General features: G+C 33.8%; 1 long non-coding RNA gene across 1 annotated transcript; it reads left to right on the top strand.

The window, feature by feature from the left end:
* Positions 1 to 5,678: 5,678 nt before the first annotated feature.
* Positions 5,679 to 22,357, top strand: LOC127718140 (uncharacterized). The gene is made up of 2 exons (XR_007989580.1): positions 5,679 to 6,113; positions 18,941 to 22,357. It is a non-coding gene; the product is annotated as an uncharacterized LOC127718140 (long non-coding RNA).
* Positions 22,358 to 24,970: the final 2,613 nt, after the last annotated feature.

Genomic DNA, 24,970 nt, shown 5'->3' with positions numbered 1-24,970 from the left:
GCTTGCTGTTCGGTGTGAGCCAAGGCTCCGTGTTGAAGACCGTACTTTGACCTATAATGGTTTACTTTTATAAATTGTGACTTGGATGGAGAGTTGTCTCATTGGAACTCATACCACATCTTCTTATTTCTAATAAAAAAAAAACAACGAAAAGACAAATAATACAACACTACACATGAATAAAATAAAGAGTAACAAGAACTCCAGCAAAGTTATGGGAGGGCGAATTTGCTACTGAAAAGTCAGAAGTTCCTGCCCTGCAAAACTAGTGACACTCAAGAATGGTAGCAATATCTGCTCATAACCTTGTTTTTCAGAAAGTGAAAATATAAAGCCATTTGAACAATTGAACCAATAAAGGGTTTATACGAAACGGCAAAATTCGATTGAAAAGAAATCTGATTGAAAACCAGTAGTGACCCCACATGTTAGTGAGATAAGATATCCCACGAGTAATTGATTGATTGTTGTTTGTTAAACGTCCAGTGGCAAATATTTCATTTATATTCAAGATGGGTCAATTTAAAAGGAGGACGGAAAATTTAAATTGCCACTAGAAAAAGAGGGTGTGTTGGATAGGGGAATAAAAGAACAGACGATTTGGGACCAAGTTAGCCCTGAAGTCAACTATTTATGTATTAAGCTGTGTCTGATTTTCAGGATCAAAAGTTGAATCTGTCACGCGCGACGTGAATATGTTTACGCCCCTGCATTGCAATATCACTTACAACTCCTAAAATTTACTGTAAATATAATTTACAGTTAGCAAAAACGCTTTTAAACTCATCCTAGTTTTTTTAAACAAACCATGAACATCTCGCTGTTAATGTCAACTCAATGCTGTCACATTTTTCGTCTAATATTAGCCGCAGCACAAGTCGATCAGTATAAAAACAATGGTATTTGCCCTTTTATGTAATGAAAATATACCGAGAAAATAAGATTAGCAAATAAATATTTTTAATTTCATATTTCAACAAAAATGAATAATTCTGAACAAAACAATAAGACAACAAAATTATTTGAAATACATTTCTACAATATTGGAACTCTGCATTTTTAATTTTTCTTTAGTTGAAATATATATTGCCTCATTTTTTTCACAGTATATATGTTTAATATCTGATAGTTTCAACTCTTTTCAATAAAATAAAAGTATCATTAAGATGAAATAGAATAAAGAGCGATGAGATTACTTTCTCTGAAAATACCATCTTGAAAGTCAATGTTCTTCGATGGAAATGAAGCATGGCGAACGAAAACGCTAAATATTGCACAGAAGCGTCACTATCTAATGATTTGATCGCACTTAATTTGTGTAGCATATATTATCTTGACATCCGATTAAACAGTATTCGTGCAACTTTACATGAGCTGTTTAAAAAAATCAAATAGATTTCAATTGTTTTATCTGTGCGCTATCCATATACTATGTTCAGTATATATATGCATGTGTACGAGACTTGATAACTTGAATACTAACAATCAGAGATTTACTGTTGATAATTAGGCTAAAGTGAAGAGTAATACGAAGGAAAATGATCTGAATGGTTCTACATCGCGCTTTAAAAGATCTCTGATTTACAAATCAGTACTTTTTCATTATTTTTTGCCGCTTGGTCCCAAGACAGTATTGGATAAGCTTCCATTGTCAATAATTTTAGCTTGACAGTTGTTTTCTGTGGAATTCGATTTCATTTGAAATAATTCTTATTACTTTACGCGGACAATGGAATCTATTTCAGATTTGCCGTGATAATGAAACCACAAGAAATGTTATTTGCATAACGTCCAGTGGCAAATATTTCATGCATATTCGGAACGAGAACAAATTGACCAATGTATCATACAATTAATTTTTGTAAAGTTGGTAGACCGATTTGGAGTGTGGTAAATTTGACCTGTCACTAAAAAAAGAGGGCTCGTTAGTAACGATCAGAAATTTAGCATTGTACATGTACATGTAACAGGCCAACTTCGGCACCACACAGAGACCGCCAGCATAACACAGTCCCAGCATGAGGCGTCTGATTATTATTTTCCCTCTAAAACCTGACATGACTGCGTATATAAAAAATATCACAAAGCAAAACTGACCTCTTCAGCAGGAGTCTAACAGCGGACAAAAAGTCAACTGACCATTGTCCGAGTCAAGTTGAACCATTGGGGTGCAGATTTTTATTTGTATTTTTAAATGAACTCTCAATACACTTCTTTAACTAGCTGTGTTATACAAACAAGTCTATTTCATTTTATCGATTCATAAATAAAGTATAGTAGATGTTCATGACCTCTAAGATTTTAAATAAATAAAAGGTTCAAGTAAATGAAAATAAATAAAATGTATTAGGGTTTTCGCTGGCCGCCTGTTGACCTTACGGTTACTCAACATTATTATTCAACTATTATTATAATCTATTTGGTAAAACATAACAGAAAATATTAATCTTGTGCGTGTAGGTCAAAAACTTAGGCGAAAATTTTGACGATTTAACGTCCATGTGATATTTTTTTTAAACAGTTGAGGACAAGGAAATAATGATCTGGTTGAAAGTATTCAACAATTCATGATCATGTTTGCGTGATTTTATCTGCTGTCCTTCGTATATCTACACAAATAACCTATAATATTTTTCAAACTTGATAAGCGTAAAATAAGTAACTTAGTTTATAATGTAAGCTGGTTGTCAAACCATCAAAGCATTCTACTGTTAAATAATAGATAAAGATAATCGAAAGTGTCTGATAAATAATCGTGAAATATTATACAATTATAGCCTTTGTACAAGGCTATATCGACCTAGGAGAAGTATATTGACTGAGGACGAAGTCCGAGGTCGATAAGCTTCTCTAGGTCGATATAACATCGTATTGACCTCAACCAAAGGCTACAATTGTTATATTATTAATCATCATCAATGTAAAATTGTGGATTTCTAGAATTTATTTTAGTAACATGCTGTATATATGCCCTGTGCAATATGCTGTTTTTGACCCACGAAAAGCTAAACACAATAGTATTGGCGTGCAAACTGATTAAATACAAATGTACATGTGATCAAATTTTAACGAATCATAAATCCTTAAAACTATTCGATTAATAATATTATGGCATATAAACTCAAATAATCATAATCAACGGAATATTAACAAGTCTTTGTTATCATGATAGTAATCGAAATTCCAATAGAGGATTCATGGAAACACGTGGCAGAGGGAGTGAGCTTAGCCTGCGTAATTTACGTGTCTGTGTGTCTGTCCGAAGTCATGAGCCTGTAATTCCGTAGTTGTCGTTTGTTGCTGTATATCATATTTGTTTTTCGTTTATTTTTTTTAACATAAATCAGGTCGTTAGTATTCTCGTTTGAATTGTTTTACAGTTGTCATTTCGGGTCATTTATAGCTTACTTTTCGGTATGTGTTTTGCTCATTGTTGAAGGCCATACGATGACCTATAGTTATTAACTCCTACGTCATTAGTTCTCTGGTGGAGAGTTGTCTCATTGACAATCATACCACATCTTCTTATTTTTTAAATAAGCCTATTCTTTGACTTCACCAAGTTGAACTGATTGTTAGAGTCACGTGTGTATGCATGACTTGTTGTAACACGGCATCTGATGTGCTAGTGAAATACCAGGCTCTCAGGTATGGATGGGGGTCCTTCAATTCTGTACTTTTTAAATTTCTTAGCCATTTTTTCTCTATTCTTTATATGTTTTGCCTATTTTTCTCTATTCTTTATTTTTTGGTCCATTTTTCTCTATTCTGTAAACCCCATTCAGACCCTCTCTAATGTTAAAGGATCGTTAAAGGATTCTTAAACAATGCTTATGGTGTATAGGGAAGTATCCAATTACCAGACACCTTTTCTATCCTTAATCAACGTACCTTTTTTTTCAACGAAAGAGCATTTTTTTTACAATGTATCGCCGGCTCACCTACTTTTTATAACCAAACTAAATGATTAACTTTGAAATTAGTTCTCGCCCAGACTAAACATGAACTATTGGCCACTTTATAATAAGCATAATTACTATCTATGAATCAATCTATCAGTTTTGAAATATGATTTTTCTCCCGTTTTTTGTTATTGTCAAAATTGATTTACAACATGGTGTTAAATTAAAGCCCTGTATGCAACGTGTTACATGATACTTAAGAGTATACAGTTCAACGGTAGCTAATAAAACTGAATAAAGAATGATGTGAAATTGTTTAATTTCGTCTTGTTTGCTTCAAGTCACGCAATGCAAACTTTAATAAAACTCTTAGATATAACAAACGTAGAAAGGGTATACATTGTACAAAGCAAAACCATTATGCGAACTACTATAATAGCAGTGGTGTATGACGGCCGGGTGGGGGGGGGGGGGGGGGGGGGGGGGGGGGGGGGGGGGCTTCACTTCTGTATTCTTTTTTAGACCATTTATCTCTATTCTTTATATCTTAGCATCCCATTATTCCCAATTCTTTATTTTCTCCTATTTTTCTCTATTCCTTATTTTTTCTCCCTTTATTTCGCACTTTTCCCCTCATTATTCTCTTTTCTGTAAATCTCATCCAGACCCTGTTGTATTTGGGGATATACGTCAATGATAGTGAAACCAAAGAACACAAAAAAGACGAAGAGGTCAACAAATGATTTTTTGAAAATTAATATCTCGAGTGTCTATAGCATATGCCAAGGTCAAATCCCTCTTGAGTTTTGAATACTCTGAATCCTCTAAAAGTGTTAACCCAAATAATGCAGTCGTTATATTCCGCTGATCTACGATTACTCGCAAGTAGGGGAGATCGATTACGGGGAGGGACTGAATTATTCGGGTTATAAAAGTGCATGGGTTAGATCGGGAATATAGATATATGACAGTAATTATCCATTTATTCCATTAGTACATATGGAAGAAGTTAATCGGAAATTAAACATTTAACTCCAAAACCAATGAACTTTTCTAGCCTAGGTTCAAAGTTTGAAATATTGAATAGACCTCTCCTTGACCTCTTTGAGTCATTAGTTTTTAGTTTTTGCTTGCTTTCTCGTTGACATGCAATGAACCCAACGCCTCATTTTATTCATATCCATGGACGATTTGTATTAGGGATCGGGGACTAGGTGACTGAGTGGTCTAAGTAGTGTATGTACTGTAGCACTAGCCTGTCAACTCTGCGGTTGTGAGTTCGAACCCTGTGGCAGATGTGTTAGAATATTAAAATGTTTAAAAGGTATAGTGAGAAGTAAGATTGACAGTTTCCTGTCGAAGGTGGGGATTAAGAACAGCAAATAGATATAATCAAAGACATTTACAAGGTCTTCAAAACAAACATAGTCCGTATAAATATTACACCGAAATTGCATCATCTGATTAAAATGGTATTAGCAAATTTGCCCCCTTAAATCTTATATTTTCCTTTCAAATTGGGAGAGCGTACGTCCTCCGTACCACCCCGTAAATCCGTAATTGGCACCAGGATGTTCTCAGTTATCTTGCATGTCTCAATCAACTTTCAATGGTAAATTTAAACTGCTTGTATGGTCACTTTTTAACCTCTAGATTATTGTTGTAATTACACAATAAGTAGAAGGACAAAATAAGATTACTAGGATAGTTAAACTAAATCAAATCTTATATAAAATTATTTTAAGAATAATCCATATTGAAATATAGATTTTCAAGTTTTAGTCGGATAATACTAATGACGGTTAATTAAATCACACTCTCCAATTCTTATGACACCTTTGTTATGTGTGCGATTTAAGTATATAACCATTTAAATAATATAATAATTGATCGTTTTAAACCGTCATCGACACAACAATGCTCAATCAATAATTATTGATTAATAGTTGGGACAATTTTAAGTTCGTTTCGTCTTTATTTTCAATTAGCATGGATTCTTAGTTCTATTACAGTATTTTTCATTAAAGTTGGATGGTAATTAAAGGAACATAAATATCGATTTGGAGATTTATTGTTAATTCAAAGATAGACAGGTGAATTCAGGCTAGATACATACTAAACAACTGCAAGAAAATACGATACTTTTAAAACGGAACTAACATTATCCAAATGTGACAATTCATTTCAAGGACATTTTGTTACCAATAAAAGGTTAGTTTGTTTTTTTCTTACATTTTTAAACTATTCTTGTCGGTGTTTTTATGTAAAATAAACATTTAACCAGTTGTACAAGGAAGTGTTTCGTTCTATTTTAGACACGTTTTCTGTATTTGAGTTTGGTTTTTTTTCAAAACTAAAATTCATTCATTTATTCATTGTAGAACGTAAGGTTTTGTAGGTTCAGTTCAAACCGTCCAAAATGAGACATGTACTATTTCTTATCATTTTGTTTACCTTTGTCTTCAGTTTGATTGCAAATTGCATATACTCTGCGACCATGCTTCGTCTAGATAGCAAATAAAATTGAGAATGGAAATGGGGAATGTGTCAAAGAGACAACAACCCGACCATAGAACAGACAACAGCAGAAGGTCACCAACAGGTCTTCAATGCAGCGAGAAATTCCCGCACCCGGAGGCGTCCTTCAGCTGGCCCCTAAACAAATATATATACTAGTTCAGTGATAATGAACGCCATACTAAACTCCAAATTGTACACAAGAAACTAAAATTAAAAATAATACAAGACTAACAAAGGCTAGAGGCTCCTGACTTGAGACAGGCGCAAAAATGCGGCGGGGTTAAATATGTTTATGAGATCTCAACCCTCCCCCTATACCTCTAGCCAATGTAGAAAAGTAAACGCATAACAATAAAGCATGTATGCAGGAATTGTACTTCGATAACTTATCATTGATGAGAAATATTTTTTTCTAATTGCACAATTATGTAGTGTATTATAAAAAAAATCAGTATCATATTATTCCGCAATTCACTTTATATCATAAACTACTCATAGCATTTTCAGTAAAAAGCTTCTCATCTAAAATGTCGTTTGGATTAAATTCCACACTGTTATTTGACACGACGTGTTTAATGGAGAATGGCGGCATAATTCTCCATCAATTGCTTTGTTTTTCCAGGCATCAAATTCTTAATTGAAACTATCAAACAAGACTGCGTATTCAATTATTTAATGAAGCATGTATGTATACATGAGATCAGCGAGTGTAAGAAGTTCGAAATTTATTTAAGACAATTTGTATTTAAAGATATTGAAATGAAATGTTTTATGCTTTTTGTTTTTTTCTTCAATTTACATATATCTGAAAGTGCTTATTTTCATAGAAAGAATATAGACAAAATTAAACAATAAAAATATAAACCACTGAAATAAGAAATCGAAAAAAGATCAACAGTTTTTATCATGGTCTTCGAAACACACTGGTACCCATCAAGTACGTGGTGTGTGATGGTTATCTAGTGTATCTGTGTCAACAGACAACATTAAAACGTTTAATCCCGCTGCAAATGTTTGCACCTGTCCTAAGTCAGGAATCTTATTACAGTAGTTGTCGTCTGTTTATGTAGTTCATACGTGTTTCTCGTTTCTCGTTTTTATATTATAAGTTATCTACGTTCATATCCGTAGATATGGACATTTTAACACCCTGAAGTATCCAAGTACACCCTGAGGCGCAGCCGAAAGGTGTACAGGGTACTGAAGGGTGTTAAAATATCCATTTCTACGGATATGAACGTAGATAACGAATTTATCCCCGGTTTTAGTCTAAATCTGGCGATTTTTAGAGAAATTCGACCACAAAGTGAAACGTGAAAGCAACGTTTTTTTCATTTTTTAAATATCTTTTATTGAAATTTGGGAATTTGACATATTTTTAACGGGGTGTAGGGTTCTACCTTTGGTAGAACCCTACAGGTAGACAAATATAAGACGTTTTTAAAGTAGAGACAGAGAAACTGAAATGGGTCGAATTTGGCGCGCAATGTTGTGAGAGTTACATCATAAAGGGTGTGACGTCAACGTGGGTCATTTGCATAGCTAGGTCAGTAGTACCATTCATTGACAATGTGGCTGCATAGTGATGCATTTACTAAAATGAGTGCAAGGTAATAAGATAAAATCGTTAGTGGATTAAGTATTTAATTATACAGACATCATGGAAAATCTACAGAATTCGATATTTCATAAGGAACAACCATGGAATTAAGGAAAACGCGCGTGAAATTCCCCGATGTAATGGGTAGCAACGTCCGGGGATATGGGTTAGCAACACCCAGGGGCTATGGGTTTTGTAACGACGTGCGTTAACCAATCAAACTCCTAGAAATATACTAAGCCGGGGATAAATGGTTTTACACTAGTAATTTTTTGGGGCCCTTTATAGCTTGCTGTTCGGTGTGAGCCAATGCTCCGTGTTGAAGGCCGTACCTTGACCTATAATGGTTTACTTTTATAAATTGTAACTTGGATGGAGAGTTGTCTCATTGGCACTCATACCACATCTTCCTATATCTAATAGCACATCAATCGTATGTTTTTATTAATTACTTCATTATGACGGTCTTTTAATTAAATGTATGTTTAACTACATGTATCATATTATATTTTGACCAGAAAAATCTTTAACTCTCAGTCTAGTCTGATCCGCTTAAGTGACACTAATCTCACTTTAACCTTAGTCAACACTATGTCTTGAAGGGGAGCTAACTGTTGTAAGTAAAAATAAACCTATTTATAACTTATATGTTTAACCAATTCTTAGAAAAGCATGTGGTGTAGTGGTAGCATGCTTGCCTTGATTATTAGAGGACATATGTTCGATCCCCGGCCGGGTTTAACCAAAGATTTGCTGCCTCTCTGCTAAGCACGTGTCATAAAATTCAGAGCAGTTGGTCTGCTCGCAGTCTGATAAACATTTATGTTCCTGCGGAAGGTTACTTGTCTTCTTGCGAACTTTTACTCTGTGAATTAGCACGTAAAAAGTCTGACTCAGTGTGTCGGTCTTGTTTAATGCTAGGTTCACATTCACATGTTGTTGACCTGATGTGCACGTAACATTTTCCACATGAGTTTGGACACCAATCCATCCATCACTCAAGAGAAATAACTGATTGTCGTCGGGTGTTTATTGGAAGACGAAATAAGCAGGTTTCGACTCACTAAAACCCACTATTACTGTGCATTATAATGATGGCCAATTTTGAAAATGATAGTATTTTTAAAAGTGATGACTATATTTAATCGAAAGCAATGTCTGCATTTTTTCTTTCCAAAAATACGTAGGCGCAGTTCAACAACATAATTAATTTTTATGAATCAGATGCTGAAAATAACCCCACCCGTCGAACAAAGCCGTGACATCCGCTTCCGGTTTCCGTCCTATACGTAAACTTCCTGTTATCCATATTATTTATAATTCGAGATAATTTTTTACTAATTGAGCATAGGCTTCTTACTATTGTTCATCGTCATGCTATCTTCATCAATATGTAATTGTTCGGACATTAACCGTTAATTTCGTCAATTAACTCTACAAATGTATAATCATTTTGATCATTTTATCAATTTTTCTTGGTTAACATGCAGACGTTACAACATATATATATAGTTTCATGTTCGTCTGTTTAAACAATCGGTTATAAAACGTGATTTGCAACTGGCATTTTAATCGATTTTGTAAAACAAATATCCACAAAGGTATTAATGATTTAATAGCACATTGCTAATGAATACTTAATAATAACAGATAGGGGATAACAAACTATCTACACTTAACTCAAGTGGATGACGTCATGTCCACCTGTTTACAGTGGTAAACTGGTCCACCATTCCATCTAAATCTCCGCTCCGAAGTTAGTGTAGCGATAAGTGAACACAACAGGGGTCCAGTTTATTTACAGTGGGAGCGGACACAACTTCTTAATTGTCCATTGTGCTAACCCTGGGGGTTTGAAATGCAATTTCTTTTCTTCCATCATTAAACGTGTCCGTACAAATCATGAACAAATTCAATTCCGTTTTTTTAATAAATTTATGGTTAAATTCTAATTGGAAGGAGTTGGCTTTCCATGGTTGGCAGGATTGAGCTTCCTATGGTGGGCATAAATATGAATATAAAAGTTAAATTGTCCCCTTCAAAATAGTAAGAGAACAACCATACTAATTTTCACTTTTTTTATCTACATCCTGCATTTTGCTGGGTAAAATTCTGCTTTCGAGAAGGATATTTAATTTCAGTTCTTACCAGGTCAGAATGTTTCATTTTCAACTGATCCTCCTGCACCTCACCTTCCCCTTTCCCAGAATATGAAATGGTCGTCATGTAAGATGTTTTATATCCAGTACATCGGTAAATTCTATGTGTTTGATTTTGACATCAGGCAATCAAAAGCCTACCAGCAAGTTAACGACAAACAAAGGAAACACCACTTTGACTTATCTCATTGATAGGATATTTTGACGACCGAATATAGTAATTATTTTGTTGTTTGCAATAAAACTACTCATCAATGCAAATGTGTTATAACGGGTTAGCAAGTCGTGAGTTAGCTACTTGTGTTAAAGGCTAAGCTAAGTCATTATAAACGAGTTAGCTAAGTCGTTGTAACGTTAACTCAGTCGTGATATCGACTTAAAGGATGTTCGCTACTCTGTTTCAAAATAACAAGCTTTTTAAAAGACTGTTATAAATTGATATTGTATAAATAAAGGAACTAAAAAAGCAGAAAAAATGAAGGGTCTGTGTGCTTGTTTTCGAGATATAACCATTGAAATTTTGGCGGGAAATGATTCTCTGTAGATTTTTCATAAATTTAATATTGGCATTTTCTTTCAAAAACTACGGAAAATTTAAAATAACAAGGATTTTATAAGATTTTTAAATATGGTTTTTTAAAATTTATGTAATAAAATTATGAAAAGCAAAGTAGGGGTTAGCGGGCAATTTTTTATTGGCACAAAATGGATAAAACCAGAGGTTTCCGAATATCTGGCAAAAATTCAAAAATAAGAGGAGCAAACATCATTAAATAAAACTACACCCGGAAACTATCTGGCTTAAGTATATATATATCAACGTACAAGGACAAAACTTGTATTTTTTTTTTTAATTTGGCCCCGCATATTGAGAACATGATCTATCTCCAGTGTATGCTCTGAGTAAGTTTACTCTAGTTAGAACACTTCCTTTGTTTTTTTTATACCGGCAAAAATAGCAATAATACGGAAGCCGATAAGGGCCATTCAAAAAAAAAAATTATGTCGTAATTACGACATAACATGTCGTAATTTCGACATAACATGTCGTTATAACGACATCGCTATGTCGTAATTTCGACATAACATGTCGTTATAACGACATCGCTATGTCGTAATTTCGACATAACATGTCGTTATTACGACATCACTATGTCGTAATAACGACATAGCTATGTCGTAATAACGACATCGCTATATATATATAAGAATATGTATTATGATTGCCAAGAGACTTAATGACACAGAAATTAACAACTATAGGTCATCATAATGCCCTCAATAATGAGAAAAGCGCCCACATAATCAGCTATAAAAGAGGGACGAAAGATACCAGAGGGAGAGTCCCCGAAATGACAGCTGTTTAACAATTTAATTCAAACGAGTGAAAATAACGGTTTTAATAATGTACAAACAAAGACCGAAAAACGAATATGTAACACAGCAACAAATGACAACCACTGAATTACAGACTCCTGACCGCTATGTGATAATAACAGCAACCTTATAGTTAAACTTTTCACTTTTTGATGCGATAGGCATTTCAAAATGGTTGTCAGTAAAGGCAAAGTTTGTAGCGGAAACAAATTTATCTTCTTTTTTTTTTAGAATAATGAACACTATATGCAAACAAGCTTAATTAAAGTTATTCACTTGCACCTCAGACTTGCACATACTAGAACTTTATTTATAATCAAGTCAAATGAGACCCAGTTGAATAGGGGACCAATTCAAGCTCCTTGGAGCCTCTAATTATGTTTGGCATGTACAGATTTGTGTAAATTATGAAGTCCTGCATTTCCATTGCAGGTTCTGAATAAGATGAATTTTAAGCTTTTCCCAATAAAGACTATGTTAAACTTTGGACTCATAGTGCTCAAACCCACGGATCTCTGTACCTTCATTTGTACACACTTGAATCTTAATGTACAGTAACTCCTGAGGCTTGATGCAAATTATTACTGCATTGCAATTGTTGGTTCTTAATGAGATTCTTCAAGCGTCCTCCCCATTGAAGCCCTATTAAAACTTTGTACCCCAAGTTCTTTTAACCACTTTTCCCCAGGGCAACTATTCCTACAAACTTAAGGGGAGGGTTAGGATCCCGCTAACATGTTTAACCCCGCCACATTCTTTATGTATGTGTATGTCCCAAGTCTTTAATTTACATATTTGTTTTTCGTTTATTTTTGTACATAAAAAAGGCCGCTAGTTTTTCTCGTTTGAATTGTATTGCATTTGTCATTTCGGGGCCTTTTATAGCTGACAATGCGATATGGGCTGTGATCATTGTTGAAGGCCGTACGGTGACTTTAATTGTAAATTTCTGTGTCATTTGGTTTCTTGTTGAGAGTTGCGTTTTTGAACAAACCAGCGTTTCCCAAAGCCTTGATAACCTCTGAAGGCCCCAAATAAGACGAAAAAAAACATCAAAATTGGAGAGAAAACTGACAAAAATGGTTTCTAACCTCAGGGATATTAGCCCTTGGCTATCTTAGATTTAATGCAATCAGTATGCATCAGCATTAGGGTACAGCTCATTTGCATATCATTTGCATATTTTTACAAATACTCGAAATTTAGACAATTTCTGATAACAATTCAGCATGCCAAGGGTTAATATCCCTGAGGTTAGAAACCATTTATTTTCAGTTTTCTCTCCAATTTTGATGTTTTTTCGTCTTATTTGGGGCCTACAGAGGTTATCAAGGCTTTGGGATACGCTGGTTTGTTCAAAAACGCAACTCTCCACAAGAAACCAAATGACACAGAAATTAACAATTATAGGTAACCGTACGGCCTTCAACAATGATCACAGCCCATACCGCATAGTCAGCTATAAAAGGCCCCGAAATGACAAATGTAATACAATTCAAACGAGAAAAACTAGCGGCCTATTTTATATACAAAAATAAACGAAAAACAAATATGTAAATTAAAGACTTGGGACAGACACATACATTAAGAATGTGGCGGGGTTAAACATGTTAGCGGGATCCCAACCTTCCCTCTAAGTTTGTAGGAATAGTTTTCCTGGGGAACAGTGGTTAAAAGAACTTGGGGTACAAAGTTTTAATAGGGCTTCAATGGGGAGGACGCTTGAAGCATCTCATTAAGAACCAACAATAGCAATGCAGTTTTAATTTGCATCAAGCCTCAGTAGTACATTAAGATTCAAGTGTGTACAAATGAAGGTACAGAGATCCGTGGGTCTGAGCACTATGAGTCCAAAGTTTAACATAGTCTTTATTGGGAAAAGCTTAAAATTCATCTTATTCAGAACCTGCAATGCCAAAGATAATTAGAGAATCCTTGGAGCTTGAATTGCTCCCCTATTCAACTGGGTCTCATTTGACTTGATTATAAATAAAGTTCTAGTATGTGCAAGTCTGAGGTGCTAGTGAATAACTTTAATTAAGCTTGATTGCATAAAGTGTTCAATATTCTCAACAAAATAAAGATGAATTTGTTTACGATACAAATTTTGCCTTTACTGGCAACCATTTTGAAATTCCTATCGCTTCAAAAAGTGGAAGTTAAACTATAAGGTTGTCGTTATTATCACATAGCGGTCATGAGTCTGTAATTCAGTGGTTGTCATTGGTTGCTGTGTTACATATTCGTGTTTCGGTCTTTATTTGTACATTATTAAAACCGTTATTTTCACTCGTTTGAATTAAATTGTTAAACAGCTGTCATTTCGGGGACTCTCCCTCTGGCATCTTTCGTCCCTCTTTTATAGCTGACTATGCGGGGGCTTTTCTCATTATTGAAGGCATTATGATGACCTATAGTTGTTAATTTCTGTGTCATCTAGTCTCTTGGCAATCATAATACATATTCTTTTATATATATATCGATGTCGTTATTACGACATAGCTATGTCGTAATTACGACATAGTGTTGTCGTAATTACGACTTGTTATGTCGAAATTACGACATAGCGATGTCGTTATTACGACATGTTATGTCGTAATTACGACATAAAATTTTTTTTTTTTAATGGCCCTTATCGGCTTACTTATGTCGTTATAACGACATCGCTATACTAGTATATAAATATAAAATAGTATGATTATAATTGCCAAGAGACTATATGACACAGAAATTAACAACTATAGGTAATCATAATGCCTTCAAAAATGAGAAAAGCCCCCACATAGTCAGCTATAAAAGGCCCCGAAATGACAAATGTTAAACAATTTAATTCAAACGAGAAAACTAACGGCTTTATTAATGTACAAAAAATGAAAAAAAAAAATGTTACACAGCAACAAACGACAACCACTGAATTACAGGCTCCTGATCGCTATGTCATAATTACGACAACCTTAGCGTTGTCACTTTTTGAGGCGATAGAAAATTCAAAATGGTCGTCATTGAGGGCAAAGTTTGAAACGTAAACATATTCATCTTTTTTGGAGAATAATGAACACTAAATGCAATCAAGCTTAATTAAAGTTATTTACTTGCACACACTAGAACTTCATTTTATAATCAAGTCAAATGAGACCCAGTTGTACAGGGGAGCGATTCGGGCTTCTTGGAGCATCTAGTTATGTTTGGCATGTACAGATTCGTGTAAAATATGACTGCATTTCCATTGCAGATTCTGAAGAAGATGAATTTTAAGCTTTTCCAAATAAAAACTGTTAAACTTTGGACTCCTAGTCCTCAGACCCATGGACCTCTGTACCTTCATTTGTACACAATGGCCTACTGATGCTTGATGCAAATTATAACTGCATTGCTACTGTTGGTTCTTTATGAGATTCTTACAGCGTCCTCCCCATTGAGGCCTGTATTAAACGTTGGACCCCAAGTTCTTTAAACCAATGTTCCCCAGGACAACTATTCCTACAAACTTAGGGGAGGGTTAGGTTCCCGCTAACATGTTTAACCCCGCCACATTCTGTATGTATGTGCCTGTCCCAAGTCAGGAGCCTGTAATTCAGTAGTTGTTGCTTGTTGATGTGTTACATATTTGTTTTTCGTTTATTTTTTGTACATAAATTAGGCCGTTAGTTTTCTCGTTTGAACTGTTTTACATTTCTTATTTCGGAGCCTTTTATAGCTGACTATGTGGCATGGGCTTTGTTCATTGTTGAAGGCTGTACGGTGACATATAGTTGTTAATTTCTGTGGCATTTGGTTTCTTGTGGCAATTATACCACATCTTCTTTTTTTATATTTAATCCTCATCATATAAGGATCATCCATTCTCTAAGATTGATCCAATATGGCCTGTAGTTCTTAATGAGAAGATTTTCAAAGCTTTTTCCATTGGAGCCTATGTTAAACTTTAGACCCCTAATAATCGAGCCTAATGGGTCCCCTGATCTTCACCTATCACCTAAGGAACTTGTGTCTCGTACTCGAAGTGGTATGCGAGCGATTGCTTCGTTTGTTGTCCGTCGTCGTCTGCCGAAAGCGTGTTTTAAAAATCTCCTTTGAAACTACTGTACAAAATTCTTTAAAAGTTAGTTTGATATTTCCTTGTTAAATGTTTCCTTCACAAAAGGCGTGCTTTGATTTTTGACTCCTTAAAAACACAGCCGCTGTTATTAACTTGAAAATATAGGACATAATGGTCACACATTAGTTTTTTGATAATGTCTCGAATATCGTTACATTTATCTCAAATCTGTTGAGGGTTCATCATGACAAAATGGACCTATGCCGAAAATTTCAGAAAGATCAGTTTGACCCATATCTAAGTTGTGTCCTCTAAAACATTTTTTTGGGGATAGCTACATGTATTGTCATCACTTTAAGTCCGTCGATTTTGACCGGCAACCAACAGCATGGACACTGTTACTAAATAAAGGCAACAGTAATATACCGGTGTTCAAAGGTCATAAATCGATTGAGAGAAAACAAATCCGGGTTACAAACTAAAACCGAGGGAAACATATCAACTGTAAGAGGGAAATAAACGAACAACAGGAACACTAAAGTGAACAATAATAAACCCTTAACATACATAGAAAGAACTATTTGATAACAACTGTCATATTCCTGAATTGGTACAGGCCATTTTAAGAACAAATGGTGGGTTGAACTTGGTTTAATGGCTAGCCAGACTTCCCGCTTTATGACAATGTTAAAAATGGCGCTGAAATGATAACACTACGTGACAGAAATACAGATCAAACACACGCAAGACCATATATCACAGAGAAACGCACAAGCATATAATATACTACAGTGTAGTAATAGTCGCAAAACATGTAAACTGCAGAACAACAGCGAACATATTTCATCAACGACAAACACCACAGGATATAAAAAACAGTTAAGCGCTTACGTAACTCACATGCAATCTCGAACTGTATGCAATTATTTCCACAATACTATACAAAAAGACCACATAGCGGAATAGCAGATTTTTACCTTGCCTGCGACGAACGTCATAAATAGCGAAACTTTAGGAATTGATTTTGCGGCGACGGCGGCTAAACTTTTATCAACATTTTGTGATTTTTGTAATCTTTAATAAAACTTTAACAGTAAATACAGACGACGACGGACGACAAGCGATTGCAATAGCACAAATAATCCTTCTGGTACTTAACACATCTTCTTGGTGTGATCTACATAAATGACAAATATAAATATAGAGGCTCCAACAAGCCTGAATCATTCACCATTTCAATGGGTCCCATTAGACTTGATTATGAAATTAAGTTCTATTATGTGCAGACATATAGCGTAACTAACTTTAATATTAATTAAGCTTGATTAAATTCAGTGTTTATCATTCTCAAAAATGAATATGTTTACGATAGGGTTTTGATACAAACTTTGCCCTCACTGGCGGCCATTTTTAACTTCGGATCAGCTCAAAACGTAAAAACTCTTTTTAAGGACCTGGATACTATTTACACATTGTATATCTATACTAAGTTTAAGCTCAGTCATTTCAGCGATCTTGAGAAGCAGATCTTGAACATTGATTTTTTCAAAGTCCCTTGGCGGTCATGTGTTTTAACCAAATGTGTAACTAAGTAATAACACTTGAATAGGACCTTATAGTGCACACGTATATCAAGTTTGATTCAATTCTGATAAGTATTTCTTAAAATAAAGATGAAAATGTTGTTTCCCATAGTGTTTCGATGCTGACAAAGTAGCATTGTTAAGGTTGTTGTTATAGATGATATAGATGATATAGATGATATGTCGTAATTACGATATAGCGATGTCGTTATTTCCACATAATATGTCGTTATTACGACATAGCGATGTCGTTATTTCCACATAATATGTCGTTATTACGACATAGCGATGTCGTTATTACGACATACTATGTCGAAATTACGACATAATTTTTTTTTTTTAATGACCCTTATCGGCTTCCGTACAATAAAGTGATATTTCGAACAATATCGATTTCATGTCATGTCACTATATTTCACAATCTGGGGCTCATTTTGGGATGAAAAATTAGCTTGATTTCTGTTTCAACGTTTAAGTAACTATAATTGAAGCCATTTTAAGCTGCAGTTTAAAAACAACATTAGGTTCATGTCAGAAAAAATATTAACCTTTTTGTAGTTAAACCTCGCCCTTCTCCAGTTTTTAGGCACTATTACACAAATTGATATTTGACATTGACCTAATATTGCATTTCTATGTCATTTTTTCTGTACTGTCTTTATCTGATATTTATTCAAACAATATATATGTTCGCCGACTTTATAAACATGGAGGAGATTTATGTAATACAAAGATAACAGCAAGGTGGAAACGCTTTCAGTCACGACAAATATCGTGTCTTCTTATCAGGACAAATGCAAATTAAATTAAACAATATGGAAAAGATCAATATGATCCACATCGAATTTACCATTTGTTTGCTCTTTGCTTAACATACAATGTTAAATAATTTAATCTAGGATGTAACACGTCTTCTGGTGGGCTGAAAGTTTTTTTGTCTATCAGCTCATAGACATATTTTTGTCATCGACGTTTTTTTCATGATTTACTCCTTAAAAATGGAATTTAGAATTAAATCATAAGAAAGGACTGTAATATTTTTGTTTGTCTATTCGAAATAACCTAAACAATGTGGTACACACTTTTAAATAACACGCTAAGCGGGTTATTCAGTGTGCACCACATTTTTTATGTTATTTCTTCATAGACAGAAAAAATGTTACAGTCATTCCGTAAATATTTCAACAACAATTTGATAGCTTGCCCGAGCTGACTTATCCCGTCAGATATTAAAGCCATGCTGAGAAAACGAGCGTCTGTTTGGCCTAGCTGGATGTATAAATACGCAGCCACGTCTTGTTGGAATGGGGACGTTAAATGCGACGACACGTTGCCTGAAAATTGGTGTAACCTGTTTAGCTTCAATGTTTTGGTTAATCCTGTTAAAGACCTTTCAACATCAACATCTCTTTGATGGGAGCACAGGGTGGCCTGTTGCAAAGCAAACTTTTTTATCTTATTCAATTTAACTTGGACTAAGTGTTTACTCGTTTATCGATATATACGATAATTCGCCATTTCAGAATTTAATAAATTCTGGGTAATATTTTTGAAAGTACACTTCAAAACCTTATGATTGGGTTAAAACGTCATATACACTCAAAACTCAACCAATGACGTGACTTTATTTCATTTTGAGGTTCGAGTAATGAAATTACTCACACAATTCTTTAGTGTATGAGTGGCGAATTGAATTGTCTCCAATTTAAATGTTTGAAAAAAAAGTTGAATTTAATGGGTTTTTTTTTTTTTTTTTGTAGAATAAAAATTGAAAGTAAAATGCCAAAGTGCAGGTGGTCTGTAGAGTTCCTCGCAGGTACAGGGGGATGTATATGTAAAGAAGAAATTACAAGTGAGTGGTTCAATTCAAAGGAAGAAGCAAAGAAGGACGCGGATCGGAACGCAGAAAAGGAAATGAACGATTTTCCATTTTCAAGAGGAAGAGTATTACGTTTAATTTTAGAGGACGAGGACGGAAAAATACATGAATTAAGAGGCATGTTAAGAGAGCATTAAAAGTAAACTTTGCATAGTAATTAAGCTCAAATTCATACGAATGAAAAACTGAATCTTTCCTGTAGGAATGTCATTTCATGGATATGCTGGTTCCTATGTGTTATGTGCATTATGGCTAAAGTTCTTCAAAGGCTTGAACGAAGGATTTGAACAGTGTGTGCCATACATGATTTGCTCATTATTTTATTTCTCTATTGATGTGTATTAACAGTCTTATCATTCGTCACTACTCGGCCGATTCCGTACCTGTAGATTGAGAGAAGCGGAGTCACCCGAAGTTAGCCGATCTTATGTGTTTCTAACAATCTTATAACAACAATAGTTGACGATACAAACTAGTTTTGTATTTCAATCATCTGCTGATAAGGTTTCGTTTCTACTTTAATTGTTAAATTGTTTTTAAAATAGTTACGATGATCTCACGCTTTTACGTCTCCTCAAACAATATATCATAAGTCACAAAGAAGAATTCAGTCTCTTTCATGTGCTGGTTTCTAAACTAACAATGACCATTTGCTGTTAGTTTTAAACGTGTTGTAGAAAGCGATAATTGTTTTTTTTTTTAATTTTATTTCAAACATTTCCATGCAATAAATTACAGTTTTAACCTTTACTTCTGTCCAGAATTCTTTTAAATCCCCAAGAATCTTAACGAATTTTTATTTCCTTAAGCCAATAACCATTATAGATTACATAAATATTTTTGTAAGCTTTTAATACTTTACACATATGTATTGTTAAAAATGAAGTACACAGACATTGTAATATGAATTTTAAACATTTTGATCAAATCGATTATAAAAACATGTTTACATGTAGCGTTCGGGTTCATTTCTATTTGTTATGTTCTTTTCCAAGTAATACACCGCAACCAGAAATACCATTGAAAGCTTATATTCTGATTAAACATCTACATTTCTATTGTGGGTTGTTGCTCCTCATCATCTAAATGAGATTGAACAAGTGCTTGCATTATGTATAAATACCTCTCTTTTATAACCCCCAGATATCTTCAGTGGTTTTTGTAACTCGACTATTTCAATCCCTCTCCGAGTCCGACTTTCTCCCACGCGAGGTAGCCATGATCGTAAAGCAGCGGAATATAAATACTGACTTATTCGGGTTATGGGTTTTGTAACGTTGGGGGCTTTGGTGGCCGAGTGGTCTTAAGTAGTCGAACTACTGTATGACTAGTCGTCAACACTGAGATAGTGAGTTCGAATCCCGCACGTGGCAGGTGCGCTCGACTTCAACCTTAATAGACTAGGATCGTCAGTTTTCCTACCGAAGGTCGGTGATTCTCTCTGGGTACTCCGGCTCCCTCCACCAATAAAAACTGACTGACACGAAATAGCACAATATTGCTGAAGGTGGCGTTAAACACCAATCAATCAATCAATCATTTAATGACGTTGTGCTGTTTTCTCAATGAAATATCCTTCATAACTCCTTTTATGTGATCATTATTTTCTTCATATTTCACTGTGTATTGTTGTCAACCCATTTCACTGTACACGCAACTTGTACAATGACTTACATCAATGAATTACTAAGTTAAAAACATGTTAACTACATGTTTTAATACATGTACAAGGTTTTAATTTTGGGTTCTTGGATTTAAAAAAAAAAGAATCGATACTTTGCTGTCGAAATGGTTTTATACCACAACGCCTCATTTGTTCAAACGTACATATACGTTAATATAATACTGAGTATGCCTTAATAACTTGCAAATCGCTACAAATTCTTAAGAAATCCAGGCAGAACTTTTGTTCATTTTAATAGCAATGTACACTGAACTGCAGTCAAGTTTATCATTTTGCTAATTTGTTGATAACATTCTGGCGTATCACAAACAAACAAGTTGTAACATCCCATTTCATTGGGCGAAAGATACAACTACAACAAGAAGATCCATCATTACAATGTACTAGTATACTGAACGTCATAATTACAGCACAAAAGTTTGAAAAAGGTACTTCATAAGTAGTCGTCATATATAAAATATGAATAAAAGAAGAATGGAGGGAAAATCGTGGACACATCTTCAATACTCTATACTTACAATAAAAACAGACATGATCTCAAATTCACGACTTAGAATTTGGAGATGGATAAATTTTAACATCTGGACCGTTTGACAAGTAAATCCCCAGGTTAATACAAATTGTGAAAGACGAATGAGGGAAAATAAGATATCTAAGTGGACTAAAGCAACAACGACTAACAAGATTCCTAACCAGGTTAGGACTCAAATTCAAACATTATCAATAACCAATCCTCCCCGGATACAACTAATCAATGTAGACAGTAAGTTATTATTTTTAGATAATATCGTAATCAAGAATGCTGTGATATTATCAATTGCCCCACCTCTAAGATTTCATACAGCAATGTCCTAAACAGTATAAATACGCAGTCTTGTGCAATGCTCAATTTAGAATGTAGACAAGAAACTAAAATAATAAAACAGTTTTACTGGTACTAATGTAGTTTTTGTTAATAGTTTATTTAGCCGAAAAAAGAAAACAAATCCTTATCAAAATGAAAATCGTCCTATTAATAACATTAACGGTACCAATTTGTCTGCACTAGATGCGTATTTTGACAACAAATGTCGGTCTCTTCAGGGATGATCGAATCCAAAATATTTGAAAATAAGATTTGATAATCCTGGCAAATCTTAATATTAAAAGAATGAAAGAGCTTATCAACCAAAACGGACAAAAAGTACAGCCAAAGTCGTGCAAGGAATCCGAGCTTTGCATGAGGGAGACCGTGATTATAGACATGGAATACATCCAAAATTTTTTTTCCCTTTTCATTGTTCTAAAAGACCAAATATGCGAGCTTTATTACTTGGGATAAACTATATATGTTGCAAAATAAGTGGATTTTGAAGCAGTCATTTAAACTTTACTACGGTTTGAATTGTATGTAATACAATGTTCTAAAGAAAGTAATTGATATACAATACATATTGATTAACAAAGCAATTGTATGTCTGCATGTTATTTGTATTTATTTTATATTTTAAAAAAAATATTATGTAATGTGTTTTCAAATGTTTATTCTTCTGAATAATTGTTATTGAGTATAAACGTATCATTTTTTAATATATTGTAACTTTTGAAATAAAGATATTTTGCTTTACTAAAAAATGCGTTCTTATTTTCTTTTCAACAAAACAAAAAATACATTATGTATAATACATGCGTAGAGTTGACAATTATGGAACTGACCACCGATGACATTAATGTGGTAGACCTGAATTTAATGAAATAACTGACCGCCATGATATAGCCAGAAAGTGGCGTTAAACAGCAACATCAATCAATCAATCTTCCGTGGACTTATTTGTAAATATTGTATGATATCTGCTAAAAGGTATAATTACCCGAGTCTGTGAATGTACATAAAAACGCCATAGATCATGCAATTTATATTCAAATAAAATATGTGTTATTTCTGTAATTCTTAGCCTATTTATCCTTTTTCTGACTTGTTGATTTTTTTTTATCAACGTGTGGTTCGTTTGATCTCAGTTTTTCATTGGTCAAAATTCAATTATGACATTAAATGTCTTGCTTTCCTCTGAATTTCCTATTGTGGAGTCACGGAAAAAGGCAACCATGCCTGAGGATGACGTTACATAGAAAGAAACGTGACTTCTTTTTGCAGATCATTGGAAAAGAAGGATTAAGTTTGTTTGCATGTCGTCTATATAACATTAGAGAAACTGATTCTACCACTAAATCTCGTGCAATACGATATTTCTCCGTTCTCGACATTTGAAAATTTATTGTCTCGAGGGGATAAATATCGTATCACACTCGATGCAATGGTAGAATCTATCTATCTATCTTTTATATATATTATACATTTAATTGGATGTCTTAAAAAATCGTCTTTCATGTCTTTCATGTCTATTTGTATATATTTGTTATATACTCACGTCTTGTCTATTTTATGATCTTTTATAGATCTGCATGCTTTAATATATGATTTAAATTCTTTTAAAATTCTCATTATTTTACATGAAATGGAAGTTAAATTATTCATAATGTGCATTTTATGTATGATATTGATTCTCCGACGTCAACTAATTTTTACGGGATAGGGAATGTAGGAAATTATTTTATCGTCAATATATATATGCATTGAAAATATTATGCACAGAAGTGTTTTTGAATGTTTAAAACGACATCAAGCTAGGTAAATGACTTAAAAAGAAAAAAAAACATGACATATCCGATTACAGTCTGAAAACGACCTCTTGCGTTATTGACAAAAATGAATAAAATTAGAATAAATAGATAGTAATGTACAGTTTAAAATTTTTTATCAAGGCTTTATAACAAATACATTTTTTTACTTTTAATTATGTGCCTTTTTTATTGTATTTCTAATAGTTGAAATATTCTGTCATTTGATAGCATTGGAAAATTGTGAAATGTTAATATTTCTTTTTTTATTTGTTGAAAAGTATGTTTATCTAATCAGGCTTAATTACAGTCGTTAATTCAGGTGTAATGGCATAGAAGGCGTACGTCTCTTCAACCGAAAACATATTTTTTGCAAGTGTTATATTTATTTTTTCAAGAATTCAAATTCAGATTAATTTTTTTGTTTTTATTTTTCAAATATAGAAGTATAAATATTGTCTTAATTGCACCTTCAGGATAGACATCCATTTTTTTTCATGCCCAGACGCGATAGTTGGCTAAAAGTTGTCTGTCAATCACGGAAAATCATGCAAAACAATCCCAAAATCCTCAAAAGATGGAAACCGAACTCAGAAGGGATTAGGTCGAGACACTTTTTAAGAAACAATACAATTTCTGTAAGGCAAAACTTCCTTTTGAACTCCCTTCGTGTGTGTCTATTCTTATTCCCTCAACAGGAGGATTTCAAAAAAGGCAAATCTTTCCCAATTTATCAGATCATGGGAACAGTGTGTCAATGATTAATACATAAAATTGATTGATTAATTGTTTGTGTTTAACGCCACTTTCAGCACTATTGGCGGTCATTTATTTTTTTGGCGGAAGAATCCGGAGTGCCAGGAGAGAACCACCGACCTTCAACAGGAAAACTGACAATCCTAGTAAATTGAGTTAGTAGTCGAACTCACCTGCAACGTGCGGGGTTTGAACCTATACTTACCCACTCGGCACTGATGTCCCATTATATATATGAGATTAAATATGTGAACAGTGTGTAAGTAATTGGAGATAAAATAATCTGCAGGGAAAAAAATATTGTAAAAAAACCCACTTTTGCAATAACCCCATTGTAAAAAAAAAATTAAAGAGGATAATTAATTTTCTTCAAGGCAGATATAATCAATCCTACTTAATTCCTTGTAAGAAGAAATATCATAAAATGGTGTTTATCTTATAAAAAAATATATCAATTAATATGGATTCATATTTTTTTTATCTGATCACACCTGTGCGTCCTTATATTGTCAATGAAAAACCAACTTAAAATACATAACATCTCAATTAGGTTGAAAAAAACCAATTGAGATGTTATAAAAGATAAAATTGGTAGTTATTTCTGTACGAGTTCTTTCAAGTGCATTTATTGACAATTCACTATCTTTTGTGCGATTAGCATATGTTTTAAAATAAGTAGATGTGGTATGATTGCCAATGAGATAACCTTTTGCCTTATACGATTCGTGCATTATATTGCAGTACTGCGTTTATAAATTTTTTATCGCTTTAAGTTTAAATGTCTAGTAAGTGAATTAAATGAGATGTTGGGCA

The sequence above is a fragment of the Mytilus californianus genome, unplaced genomic scaffold (assembly GCF_021869535.1).
Source record: "Mytilus californianus isolate M0D057914Y unplaced genomic scaffold, xbMytCali1.0.p SCAF_10, whole genome shotgun sequence".
Lineage (NCBI taxonomy): Eukaryota > Metazoa > Mollusca > Bivalvia > Mytilida > Mytilidae > Mytilus > Mytilus californianus.
Note: the sequence above shows the minus strand (reverse complement) of the source record. Positions and strands in the feature narration are given on the sequence as shown.